The 13,877-nt window shown below is 38.1% G+C and overlaps 1 protein-coding gene across 3 annotated transcripts in view; it reads right to left on the minus strand.

Moving 5' to 3' along the window:
• LOC107266921 (TOX high mobility group box family member 3) overlaps positions 1-13,877 on the minus strand; it is a 68,376-nt gene that overhangs the window by 42,543 nt on the left and 11,956 nt on the right. The window lies entirely within an intron of this gene.

A 13,877-nucleotide genomic window follows, 5' to 3' on the forward strand; every position in this document is an offset into this window, starting at 1 on the left:
GATACGATAAGATTATTGGACGAAGAAAATTAATATAAATTAATATAGGTGGACAGAAATATAATTCATTTCGCATAGGCATTATCCTTTGAAAAAAAGAATATGATGAAATTAAGGTTCCCAAATTAAATGATAAAAATTCATTTTTTATATGCATTCGAAAGAATAAAAATAAATTGGGAAAATACCAAGAGTGAAATAAAGTTTTGCGACAGGTCCTAGAGCACACAAGTACGAAAGGAGTAGGTTAATGTGTCTGTCTCATATTCTGAAGACTAGCTATGTAAACTTGGCACCCGAGTTTGAAAAATTAATTTTTTTTAGACTCATAGATTTTGGTATGTAGTTGTTTGTAGTACCAATTGTTTCGTTTCTAGTAGCTTCAAAAAAAAAGTAATAGTACCATAAAAAAGCCCATCCATCGACTTTGAAAAAACTTAAATCTAATCACTGATTCCTAGAGAGAATGGTTTGTAGTTGATTGTAGTAACGTCTATTTTGTTTGTAGTTGTCTGTAGTACCGTTTATCTTGTTTGTAGTTGTTTGTAATAGCTTTATTTCACTTGCAGTTGTATGTAGTCGTGATTATTTCGTTTGTACTTCGTGTACGATACAAATTTTGTCACTATATTTGAAGTCGGGGCTATAGAATCATTTGCAGTTGTATGTAGTAGTGATTATTTCGTTGGTAGTTTTTCGAAAACTAACAGGAAGTCAAAATACAGCGAGTTCTAGCTCCAAAATCGTTTGTAGTTGATTGTAGTGATCGATATTTCGTTTGTAGTTCGTTAACAACTGACTTGGCGTCGATATATTGCAGGCTTTGCCTCAAAAATCGTTCGTAGTTGTTTACGACGAAGTACAAACTAAACAAAGCTATTAGAAACAACTACAAACGACTTTAAAGTCTCAGCTTGCAATATATTATCTTCACATTTGTTTACGATCATTTACAAACGAAATAGACGTTACTACATACAACTAGAAATGATCCTAGAGCCAGAATTCCCAATATATTGACTTTCCATTAGTTTTCGAAAAGCTTCAAACAAAATAAATGCTGTTACAAACAATTGTAAACGATGTTAGAGCAAATGCTCGTAGTATATCGATTACATGTGAGTTTCAAAAAAACCACAGTGGAAATGAATGTAACTATGGTATATACGACTACAAACAACTTCAACAAAAAAAAAAAAAATTATAACTTTTTTTTTCTTTGCTACTACAAACGAAAATTCTTTCACTACAATCAACTACAAACGATTCTCTGTAGGAATCAGTGATTAGATTTTAGTTTTTTCAAAGTTGGTGGATGGACTTTTTTTAAGGTAGGTACACTTTTTTGGAGCTACTACAAACGAAAAAATTGGTGCTACAAACAACTACATAACAAAATCTATGAGTCGTAAAAAAAAATTTATTTTCGTAAGTCTGGTGCCAAGTTCACATAGCTAAGAAGAATGCGTGTCGAGAGTGGTTACGGCCGTATTATACATGGATTATGCACGGGTTCCTTGAGGTGCCAATAGTGCGTTGTAAATGCACCAGCAGGACCGACCAATCTCATTCTCGTTTATTCCAGGGCCAAACGCAGTCAGAATGTAACGGATCATCGGGCTTGTCAGCGTCGTTGAGTTTGATTGTTAACACATCGTTACCGGATGTAATTATAACACTGCGCTTGTTTCGCTAGGTATAAGCTGAGTACATAGGTATTTAATTGCATGCATGCAAGACTCAATGAAACCGGTTTATGCGATTCGATACGGTAGACTGTAAAGATTCATTCGCACTGTGGCTATACGCTCATTGTCAGTTCAAACTGATTAAGGTCGATGACTGACGATCAAGGAAAATATTCTTCTACGTAGGATGCATCTCGATGCATCTATTCAGAGTAACGCCGAGACTGACGTGTGGAGGCAAAAAATTGTTTTCCATATTCTTACCTTCAGGCTAAAACCTGACGATAAACACTACATAGTCATGACACGGACAAACCTTAATACATACTTAGAGCTATAGTCCGTTCGAGAGTACGTGTTTTCTTTTTTTTTTGACAGATCGTAAACAATGCAAACCTTAGCACGTGGCTCTCTAAAAGATCACGTAATTACTGACAAACTTGTATGCAAATTTTGTAATAAAAATTGTTAAAGTGCTATTGTTAGATTTTGATTATAAAATTGTAAACACAGCCATGCGCTGCTTGCTAGAGACTAGATGCTTTTTCGATCTGTCAAAAATACGCATTCAACTCTTGCATCGAGTACATTCGCAATATTCAGTTCGAGATCCAACTTTTGTATTTTACTTAAATAATACAAGTTTCGTACCGAAACATCATTTTTCATATTTTCATCCATAAATTCGTAATACATAAAAAGACGTAATGGCGCAAAAACAACACATTTTAAACGAATAGAAAGGGATCTACAAAGAGTGAGATAACGTATTAGGCAATTCATTCTGTTAAAGACAGCACGTGGAGAATAATATATATTCATTTTGTAGATATATTCATAGTAGATCGTATCTTATTATTATCAGTTATATTATATAATGTAGGATATTATGTTAGTTATAACAAGTGAGGACGGTGTAAATTTGTTTTTACTACTGGATCGATAATATGCTATAAGTGGATTATGGTTATGAATTCTCATTAAATTTCTCATTATATTACATACATAGCTAGCCACCATACGAGATCCCTTAAATACTCAAACTATAGTTTGCCAATACGAAATTTTCTTCTCGTAATATACAGGGTAGGACGAAAGTCGTGATACAACCGGAAAGTAGGGGATTCCTAATGGAAAAGTTAATCGAAATTGCACAATAAATTTGTTATCTACGAGACTAAAATTTTAAGAAAATAGAGTTTAAATGTTAGTAGGGTACGCGTGCACTCGACTAACAGTATAGATTTACGGAGTTTGTTACAGATTGTTATTTCCTCAAAATTTCATAAACAAAACCTTTACAATACTTCAAAAATTACATAAAAAAATAAATAAAAAATCGTTTGTACAATCGTAGCGTAAGCAACGAGGCAACAGTAAATCACCCAGATAGAAAAACAGATATTCGAAAAGTTTCTAGATTATTTATAACATACGTATGATGCAATCTTAGCGGAATCAAATGACATGATACATTTGAGACGCGCCTTCATCTCAATATTTCGTTTATGAATACACCAACGCATTTATCGCAAGTGGAACTCACGTATCAATGAATAGGACATGCGGTGAACTCAAAGTTTTTTACTCATTTTATCGTATTTCAGTTCCATCATCAACCGGCAATACCTAAAATACAAGGTGTATCCCGAGAGTTTTTGGATTTGGTCGTATTGCCTCGACTCGTTTCATTTAATAAGCACGAGTAAAATAAATATCAGCGAAAGGATTGTTGGGCGGGTAAAAAAAAACAGCAAAGGGGAAAATTTAATTGGAAATTTTTCAAACTACGAAGAAAAAAAATGTAATAAAAACACAGCCAGTCGGCTCTCGAGCATTCATCCCCTGTGCACGTCGGTGTAGCGAGCATCTCCTCGCGCAGATGTATATTTAAAATTACTTTTTGTTTGCTACCAATATTGCGTGTACCTAGGAGGAGCCCGTGAGCAATGGTGGCGACGGAGGGAGAACCTTCGCCAGGGTGAATGGAGCACGGGGGTAGCAGAGGGCGGCAGGGGTGCATTAGGAGGGTGGAAGAGCAGACAGGGCCGTATTATGTAGGGGTTGCAACCAATGGCATCGAGGGCTAGCAAAAGAGGGACCTGCCTCTACAATATTTCATTTATTTTCGGGCTACGTTTTTTGGTTCGAGTCGAACGGGAATGTTTGAACTGTTAATTCGTGTTTGCCTTCCTCGCCCCTCCCTGCCTTCAGGCTTGTTTGTGATCTACGCTCCGTGCGACGTGAATACACAACGTGTGTAGGGGCTTCGCGAGCACCGCGCAGACTCGTGTTTTTTTGAATATCGTATATATTTCGACGCGCGCGTGACAATGATCGTAACGTCTGCGTTCGAATGCGGACTGAAGATCCATTTTCAAATTATAGAGGGGGAGATAGATAGAGAGAGAGAGAGAGAGAGAGAAGAAAAAAAAGAAGTGTATTCGGACTTGGTGCATAATATTCAAACACTTTGCATGACCAGCAAACACGATCTCTATAAAATGCAAAAATATTCCCCATAAATAATTCATTCCCACCGTCAAAAGCCGGAGCATGCGTTTGCATCCCAGTGCGATCTATGAAAAATGCATGCGTATATCTGCACGTTGATATTTGCTTGCTTGCTAACAGTCGTGAACGATAATCATGTGTAGCGTGTATGCTCGTTGTACACGCGTGCGTAGGGACCTATGCATATGCACGTGTTCGAGGAGAGAGCAGCCACTGGATAATTATTATGAAAAGTAATAAAACACTAAATTATCAGGGTATTCAATATAAAACTACTTTGCGAAGCAGCAGCATTCAGTCGACTGCGGTGTAAGCGGTCCGAGCAAATTTGCAGATTACGGTCCAATTACACGTACAAGAGGATTTAATCAGTCACGATACACATCGAGAAGTAAGAAGTTCGCGTCAGCGTAATGCGAAGCTGAAAATCGTCAACTCCGTCGACACGTTTGAAATGATTAAAATTGATATAAAAAAAAATAATCCGATTAAATTAATATATTTAACATATATATTTTGTACATTCAGTTGTACAGTGTTTGGTTCAATTTTAAAAAAGAAGTTAATTTGTAATCGCAGAAGTTGAAATATAATGTTCAACATGACAAAAATATCATGATCTAGTTTATTGAAAAATCTTGTTTATATTAATCCTATACAGAAATATGACTATTTGCCAAGTCTAAATGGTGACTCGCACCTAACCAGGCACTAGTTGGTCACCCCTCGAGTTAAGAAATCACGGCTTTCCCTATATATTCTGACGAGGCACTGGCGCTGGTACCTGGGCCTGCCCGGTTTGATTTCCATCAGGGCATATTTTCATCAAACGATTTACGTACGCAAACCATTACGATACACGTATCGTAATCGTTTCGTTTGACATTAAAACTCGCCAGAAGCAACAATCATTAAACATAGTGATGTATTGAAGGTATTTTTTTTTGTCAAAGGTAATTTTCGTTATTCGTGCTTTAATTTTACCGATCGCTGGTCAATCCGCATTATATGACAATTTTTGAAGCTAGAACGATAGCAGAAAACATTGTTTACGTATAGCGATCGGCGAAAGACAAAGAAAAGGGAGCTCCCTAGAGTTACCCACTAGGAAAAAAAAAATAAATAAATAAAATAAAATGCTGGCAATGGTAAGTTATGAATGAACTTACGAAATGAGGTTATGGCAGGAATCACGTTCTGTGGAAAAGACAAACGATGCTATTGCACGTAGAAAACGAAAAGACAGTTAATTCGTTTGTATAAGAAATGATAAAAAAAATTGTCACAACGTTACTCATTATCTTTTGTGTAATTCGATTATGGAACTAGACTATTTCATTGGTATCTACGCAATTTTCATAAGAAAATAATAATTTACACGCATTTTTTTATATCTTTGATTACTCATTCAAACCAATTCACCTGAAAATTTATATAGAGGAATATATATATATATACACATAAATATATACATCTTTATTGATTCCCCTTTACAATTCCTTATTCTTGTACTATTCTTCTTTAATTACTCCCCCACGGCTTTACACACACACACACAGACCCCTCTTCTGGACCAGGACTTCCTCTTCTGGTCGCTCTTCTCCTTTCCCTTCATTTCTTTTCCGTACATACCCATCTACTCCACTCTTTCGAATCTTTCTTATAGAGGAAAATATAACATCGCGCCCGATATTCACATTTGACTGGTACACGAGTTACCAGTCGTATTTTCAGTAAGGTTACCTATTCAGTTATTGAGCGAAATGAAATGTAATTAAAAACACTCGGTATAGAGAGCTGGTGGCGCTCGACGCGTTCGCAAAATCAGAACTATTATTATTACACATTAATTATCACTTTATTACGGTTTGTGGCGAAACAGAGAAGTAGGACGGATGTAGTTATATTTTTGTATTGTTACGATGATGTTTTTTTATTCGCTACTACCATAAAACCAAAATAATTGAAACTTTTTCCAAAGTAACAAAAAAGGCATCACAACATTAATAATGAAATAATTGAATACGCGTTTCGCATAATAGAAAGAAAAAAAAAGGGTACAAAACGAAAACAAAATGTTTAGCAGTAAACCTGAAAGTATAACCGGAGAAATGCTTTCCGTTCATTACGGTCTCAGAGGTTCTAGGAACGTACAAGGATCCAAGGACGAGATTGAATTATCGACTATGCATTAAATTCTTATGGTTCAGAGAGGTCGACCATAAAATTATATATTAATCAGACACGCGCATCAGTGAGAAATGCAACAAGGATTTAAATCCTTAAGAATTATAAATTCTTTCTCACGATTTTCCATTCTACTTGCGCATTGCATTAAGACAGTTGTCGTAAGGTTAGACTTTTTTTTATCACAATTATCTTTTCTACTGTAGTCCACGTGGAAAAAAAAAAATGTACGTCAGAAATATGCATATAAGCGTATGTTCCAGGGTTCGAGTCTATTCCGCGCAGACTTGAACCCTGACTGTTTGATTCATAGTCCGACGTCTTGCCGAGGTTCTGTTGGTTAACCTTATTTCTCGAACTGCAAAAAGTCGTATTTCTGTTATGAGTTATGGCATATGGGTTGAATATATAATAGAAACGGCAAAACATTGACATATACCTTTAAACGCACGAGTTCGTATACTAGTCGTACAGATTGGTTATATTTTCGCATACACTTTTTACACATATGTTTATTTCACTATACGCATCTATAGCTATACTTATTGTCAAGTACCAGTACGCACTATCATTATCAGCAATAAAGACACGACTGAAATGACTAAGCGGATGAAGGATTGTGAAGAACCGAACGAGAATAGGAGGAGTCTTGGCAATTGCTAGGGTGTGTCCACACCGTGGCCTTACGAGGTACCATTGAAAAGATCGTTGCTAATGACGAATTCATCGTACGTCAATGTGCCGCTTTAACGGTCTCATTTACATTGCACGTTACAAAAAGGATGAAAGCCCCAACCCCAAATAGTAACGCTGATGTCAATACGTTATGATTGCACTTATATTTGTCTCTGACACTATAGATCGCGAATAAACGGAAGAAATCATTTCGTACGAAGAATGTTAACTTGTTGACGACAATAATGGAGTCACTCAATTCCCGCGATTTATCATACTGTTATGATATACCGTGCATTAGCAAAGCACCGATTATGCCTTTAAATTATTACGTCCTGGCTTTATTGGCGCATCCGGCAGGCCATTCGAGTATTCTACGACAGTAACGATCAATTACACAGTAAATGCGTTAACTTCGATCGTTAAATAAATTTCATTAACAGATCGGGACAAATGCATTCGTTCGTATCGATCGGCAAGCTCTACTTTTAGATTTATTAGCACCGGACGTCCCTTTGGAATGAAAATGATTAATACAAGAGAAGAAGCATACGCGGCAGGTACGCCTTGGCGATAAAGAAAGAAAAGGAAAAAGGATAAACAAATGAATACATCATATATTAATTTACCTCGGTATTTCTGAGGACGATGACGTTTCAATATCGTGTAAGCCATTCGTCAGCGACATTCAAATAGAGTAAATTAATTCTATCAATACCATTGAGAGTCATAAGGAAAAAGAAAAGAATATTTTTATAAACGCCCTAGGGGCCTATATACAGAATGATTAAGTTAGGTTGACACGAATTAAAGGCAATGTCTGAGCGAGCACGCAAGAGAAGCTTCGAGATACGAATAAAATAAACGCGATGGCCTCAGCGTCTAATTAATCTCACTTATGTCAATTATAAGCGAAAACAGATAAACCCGTTAATTAACTTAATAAACCGGGGGCATATTATAATTACAATTCCGGCAGTTGACTACGGCTTACATCGCAATAAGAAAAATACAGTGATATGTAATAAGTTAATAACAATGAGCAACGAGACGAAATCAACATTTTCACTGAAACCAGAGCAGTCCGAGTATCTGAACGTTAACGATCGCTCCTAGATCTAGTTACGACGCTTATTAATACGGCTCGCTCGTAATTGGGTCAACCCCGCGCGGAATGTCGTGTCATTATGAGATCACATCCCGGAATTCTAAAGATACCGAGGTCGAGAGGTTTAATTTACGTTATAGGCTCAGGCTGGCGTAATCATGATGTAATAATCATGTATAGTCAACGAAATGAATTCGTCAATTAAACTTAATGACTTTTACTGTTAACGATTGCGTAAATGAAATTTACGAAAATAAATCGAAATACAAAGGGCTGCGATTAAATTTAAGTTTAGATTAATCGATATACCAGCTCTCGCCATTTGACTCAATACGCGCAAGTTAGTCATTAAATAAATGTTTTATTTACGTGCCACGTACGAAGATCTACTGTCACGGCAATTGATGTAATGATTCTCGTGACGTCATTGAAAAATTCCTTCCAGTACGCGGACTTAGCAAAAGTCACTTATTAACTGTCCATTTTATCAGACAGTTACGGTTTATTATTTAGTGCGTTACGATTTGGTGATACGATGCAATACATTGCTATACAGTATAACACGATAGCGTTAAAAAATATAACTTCTTGTAACGTACTGTATAAAGATATCTCCACGGCGCTCGTAAATTTACATTGGTTTCGTAAAATGAACAACATTATTGGACGTCATTCTACTTTAGGTTTCGTTTGAATTGCAGAATACAATTTCCTACCCGACTGTCTTCTCGAGACAGTACACAAATCTAAATGAAATCATAGCGTCATCGTTGTGTATCACAGTGACGGAGTTGTGTGAACGGACTATGCGTACAGTGACGACGACTGATTGGTACAATCAGCGATTATCGTGGTATCGCAGTGTAGGATCGTGATTGCTCTGAAGTCAATATAGACGGAGCATAACGAAAAAAATATAAACGAGTGCTAGCTGGGTAATTTGACAAAAATGATGAACCTACGGACGTATGAAGTGTGACATGAATGCTGATGAGCATGACGTAGGTACGAATGAGAAAAATGAATAAATTTTTAGAAAAAGGGAGAGAGGGAGAGGGTGGAGAGAGAGAGAGAGCCAAGGATAAAATTTGTGCAACGATTCAAAGAAAGGAATAATGAGAAACAGAAGAATCGCAACAAAAATAAAAACCATTTATTCGTTATTGTACAATGAAAAATTCAAAAATACAGTTACAACCACAAGAAAGCCAGCATTTTTATCTTTTCATAAGGGTTAATTAGTAAACTATGACGCTTCCTGCTCGAACAAATGGACAAGATTAATTGTCATGATAGCAAGTGACGAGGGTCATGTATGTACTGCTGTAGAAAGGAATTCGCCTTAGAGGACAAACGGCGAACGCGCCATTGAGCCAATGTGTCCTGATGAGTTCATTCCTCCTTCGACCTTGATCGCCATTATTTACGACACTTTTACATTCGAAATACTTCACAGACTCCAGTTGGTCCCCGTGTACTTTGAATCGAACATTTTATGGCCCCTTCGCCACTACGGTTCTAAAGGTCAGCCAACGAAAGACGAATCAGCATAAAGAATTTTCTAATGAAATTATAACTCATTCTTCTTCGATATGCCTTTACGTATTATAACTCTCATCTTACTTGAGATTCATATAGAATTGGCGATACGTAGTTTTACGGTTGACTCTCGTTGAGTGTCACTCCGATAAGTGCTCGATTCTCCTTCGGTCGCTCGCCTTCTGCTTGCGCCTTGGGGCATTCGGATAATCCCCACTCTATCGCCCACCCAGCCTATTGTTTTACACGGCCGGAAGCAGTGCGTGTTTGAGAAACAAGTAAAGACAATAAATTCGAATAATGATCTGTTTAAGAGTGGCCACCCACTCGTAACACGACTCGATAAGTGTTACTTTACTTTGAATCGCGTTATCCTACACTCTCAAAATCGTATACTTTACGGGAGTCTACTGTATATGAAAATCGTTATAAAAGTGCTGAATCGAGATACGATTTTATAAGATAATTCATCATCTTGGACACGAGTATACAATTATTTACGTATATCAAAAGAGAAGGGGCCGGGGATGAACTGACTTCAATTTATGCGCTTATCGTAATCCATAAGGCGATAAGAAAGTAATTAAAAACAAACGGCCGACCGAGTGGAACGTACTGCGATGTTTCGTGAATTTTTAATTCGACATCTAAAAGGTTTAAAAGTTTAGTGAGTCTCCCCGCTTAATGCTTCGAATTAATTAATTAGCATGGCTTTAGTTTGAAATCCTGAGTGTTGTTAATGATTACCGTACTCGAGTGCCGAGTGTGCTGTCTGAAACTTTCCTGAAATGAGGTTAATATCCTGTTTACCAGCTCGTAACGCCTCTTATCACAAAAACAAGTTACGGCATGGGTTATTTACGAAATGTATCGATGCAAGTGTAGATACACGCGAGTTAGCTGCCTATATCAGCGAGTGTACGTGGTCCAGTACACACAAATACTTTCATCCGTTTCATCTTCTTCCTGTACGTTTCAATCGCACTGAAAATAAGGTACGACGGCCATACAAATTTCACGTCGGGAAGGAAAAGAAGCTAAATAAAATTGGCCTAGTCGAAAGTTCCTAAAACAGAGGAAGTCGACAGAAAGAGTGAGCATCGTGCACCAAGACGTATAAGAATTAGGATACGGAGAGCCCTAATAAAAATTCTAAAAATTCTAAAAATCGAGAACCCGTAGAGGTCCGAAGCTAATCCTAATTTGGTCCGGTGGGCACCTAAAGAGGCTCTTGACTTGCCAAAGAAAATTCCGACCAAGTATATCGTATCTTAACGATTCCTCCAAGATTTCTCCTAGGAATTTGACGGCGAATTAAAGGAAATTTAAAAGCGACATCGAGATACCGACAGTAATAACACTGCGCTGACAAATAACATTTTTGCCACGTAACTTTAAGAGGCCGCTTACACGAACGAAGAGGATGCAGAAATTTCACATGTAATTGTTGGGTCGTCAAGGATGAAATTTGTAGTTATTAACTAACTTTGACTTTTTTCTCTACAAATTTCATCCTTGACGAGCGAATATATTGCGAGCCACCGTCAACGAAAGAAATATAGAGATCGAGTCACGAGATAATAGGAGGAGTTATCGATCAGCGATCATCCTAAATAACATGGTATGCCACCTATGCCACCAAAGCGATTAACGGGAGAGTGACTGAAGGCTGCGTTAACGGGTTTCGCGAGAGCTTTCCGATCCGTCGCGTTTCTGATCGGCGCCCGGCTGCGCAGCGTTACGTAACGCCTCAACGAAGAGACATATACCGGGGGGGTAGAATGAAAATTCCTCGCAGCTTTCATCGTTATCTTATTGTTCCACGCGTGCACGAAAGCGAAGCACTTTGCGCATTCGCCTGGAATGATAGGCGAGAGGAAGTCGAACATAAAGCCGGATCGAACTACTTTCACCAACTTTGCGTTTGTCTCGTTAAAATAACCTTGAAAATCAGCTTGACAGATGATTATAAATTGTACAATATTCTTGTCGCTGCGGAAACTTTGCCGATTACCAAAAGGTTGTCAAGGAAAAGAAATTTTGGGGTACGAGAGGATCGCTCGCTTTCAATGCAACTTTAAGCAAGCAAAAGGCTTCTCCTTTCTCCGTCGCGACTCGCCGGTTGAATCTTCCAGCGCGTCAATGTAAAGCCACGGCAGAGGAGCTGCTTTAATAAAAGATGATCATGAATAACGAGCAACTGCAGAGAGACTGAATTATAAATGAAAATGCCAGTAGGTTGTACAAGGAGCGTGGCATTAACAGGGACAACCGAGCTACCTGTACAACGCTTTAATTATAAGAATTAATAGGTGGACGTTGATATCAGAAAACGATGTTCGCTACGGTATACGAATAATAAAACGATTCTGTATAATTTATGTCTCGCATGAAGAACGTTCTCGAGACAGTGACGAAGGGTCATGATGATGTATTTCTATATGCGGCATCAGTTCGATTCTCACAATTTTTCTTACTTTGCACGAAGCCCCGATAATAGTGTCTTCCTCTGCATTTTTCTTATTTCTAGCAGTATGGCAATCCGGGTATATCCGGTCTGACAAGTGAAAACCCGCTTTATCACGCTGCCGTATTACTCAACCGGCCGGCAATGCGTTATGCTTCGATTAACACGAAGGAAATGAGCTGTTAACCGAAACGTTTTCATTTCGCTTAACGCGCCCCGATAAGGGACGCCCTATCGCCCTACCGCCCCCCCCCATCGCCCTATCACCCTACGACCCTGCCCCCGCTTAGGAACTATGACCTCTCCCACCTTCTAACGTTATATCTTATTCGTCTTTCGATCGCTCCTTTGTTTCTCCTCCTAGCAGACTCGCGCGTCCCGCATTCGTCGATTGTTTCTTGTTTTCTCTTTTTCATTTACGCAATAGACGATTATTATATGAAAAAGAATGTTCAATCAAGTCATTCGGAATGAAACGTAGATAAGTAACTATACGTATGTGACGTCCAACAATTCAACGTTATTATACGTTTGTATGATCAAAAGAAAATTGAATATTGCGCAATCCTTCCGAAGAAAGAATCCACAAAAAATATAGACAAATGACTTTCGAAATACCCAAGTTTACCAGGATCTTGCAGTTTATTTGCCTAGGAAAACGAAATTTACTACTGATTGGCAATGAGATCTGTAAAATTCAAATAAGTCATTCATAGAAGATTCAAGGAATGAATGTTTGACTACATTAATGTTGGGGTTACACCCGTCAGAAGCGTGTGAGTGCGCGCCGAAGTACAGCGGACAAACTTTTGTTTCTTTTACGCCTTCGAATGAATTATTCGCAGGACTCGGAAGTGAGCCTCTATCGGGCCAAGACACGCAATCTCTTTGTTCTATTAAAATCAATTTTCTTTAAGACTACTTTCTTTAATTCTATTTCGTGAAAAATACATTCGTTTCGACGCAACAAGACTATACCTCGCCTATGAGCTAATAAAGGATAACGAAGATGAATATTGTTCGAGAAAGTGAAAACAAGTATTAAAGAATTACGCGGATGACGTAATGAGATTTACGGTAATATATATCCCATGGTAAAACTTGGTTCTGAAAAATTGGCCAACTTCAAGAAAGTAAGATTGAGCGTTTCCCCGTCTCCTTATACTTTATTGTCTTCGTACTACTTTGCAATATTCAAGTTTATTGCGCCTGCGCACTCTCTCGGCCTTCCGATGTCGAAGAGGCAATAAAGTCTCGAGTGACAAAAGATAGAATTAACCCGTCCACGATATCACGAAGAGAACTTGAATGCATATCGTTTTGAATTCGATGGTCGTAAATTTCACAAAAAAAGAAAAAAACATTGCCTCGTCCTGACACGATTCGATAAGTGCATTTCTTCTACCTATATGTCTGAAAGATGGTACAGTAATCATGAGTATCTCCACCGTATATTATCCCAGCGTAGATAATGTCGGGTTTTATCAGCGAGCGTTCCCGCGGTAACTGCGAAAGAAGAGAAAAAGGGAAGAATAAAAAGAAGCAAACTTGAGAGGGAATGAAAGAAGAAGGAACAAAGGGGTAGCAATAACATGGCAAGGAGAAGCCACATTGCTAACGTGAAGCTCCGTTGCCATAAAGGCTAGAGTATATGCCGCGAGAGAGAGAGAGAGAGAGGGGGGGGTAGGAAGGAATAAGG

The sequence above is a fragment of the Cephus cinctus genome, unplaced genomic scaffold (genome assembly GCF_000341935.2).
Source record: "Cephus cinctus unplaced genomic scaffold, Ccin1 Ccin1_scaffold0330, whole genome shotgun sequence".
Classification (NCBI taxonomy): Eukaryota; Metazoa; Arthropoda; class Insecta; order Hymenoptera; family Cephidae; genus Cephus; species Cephus cinctus.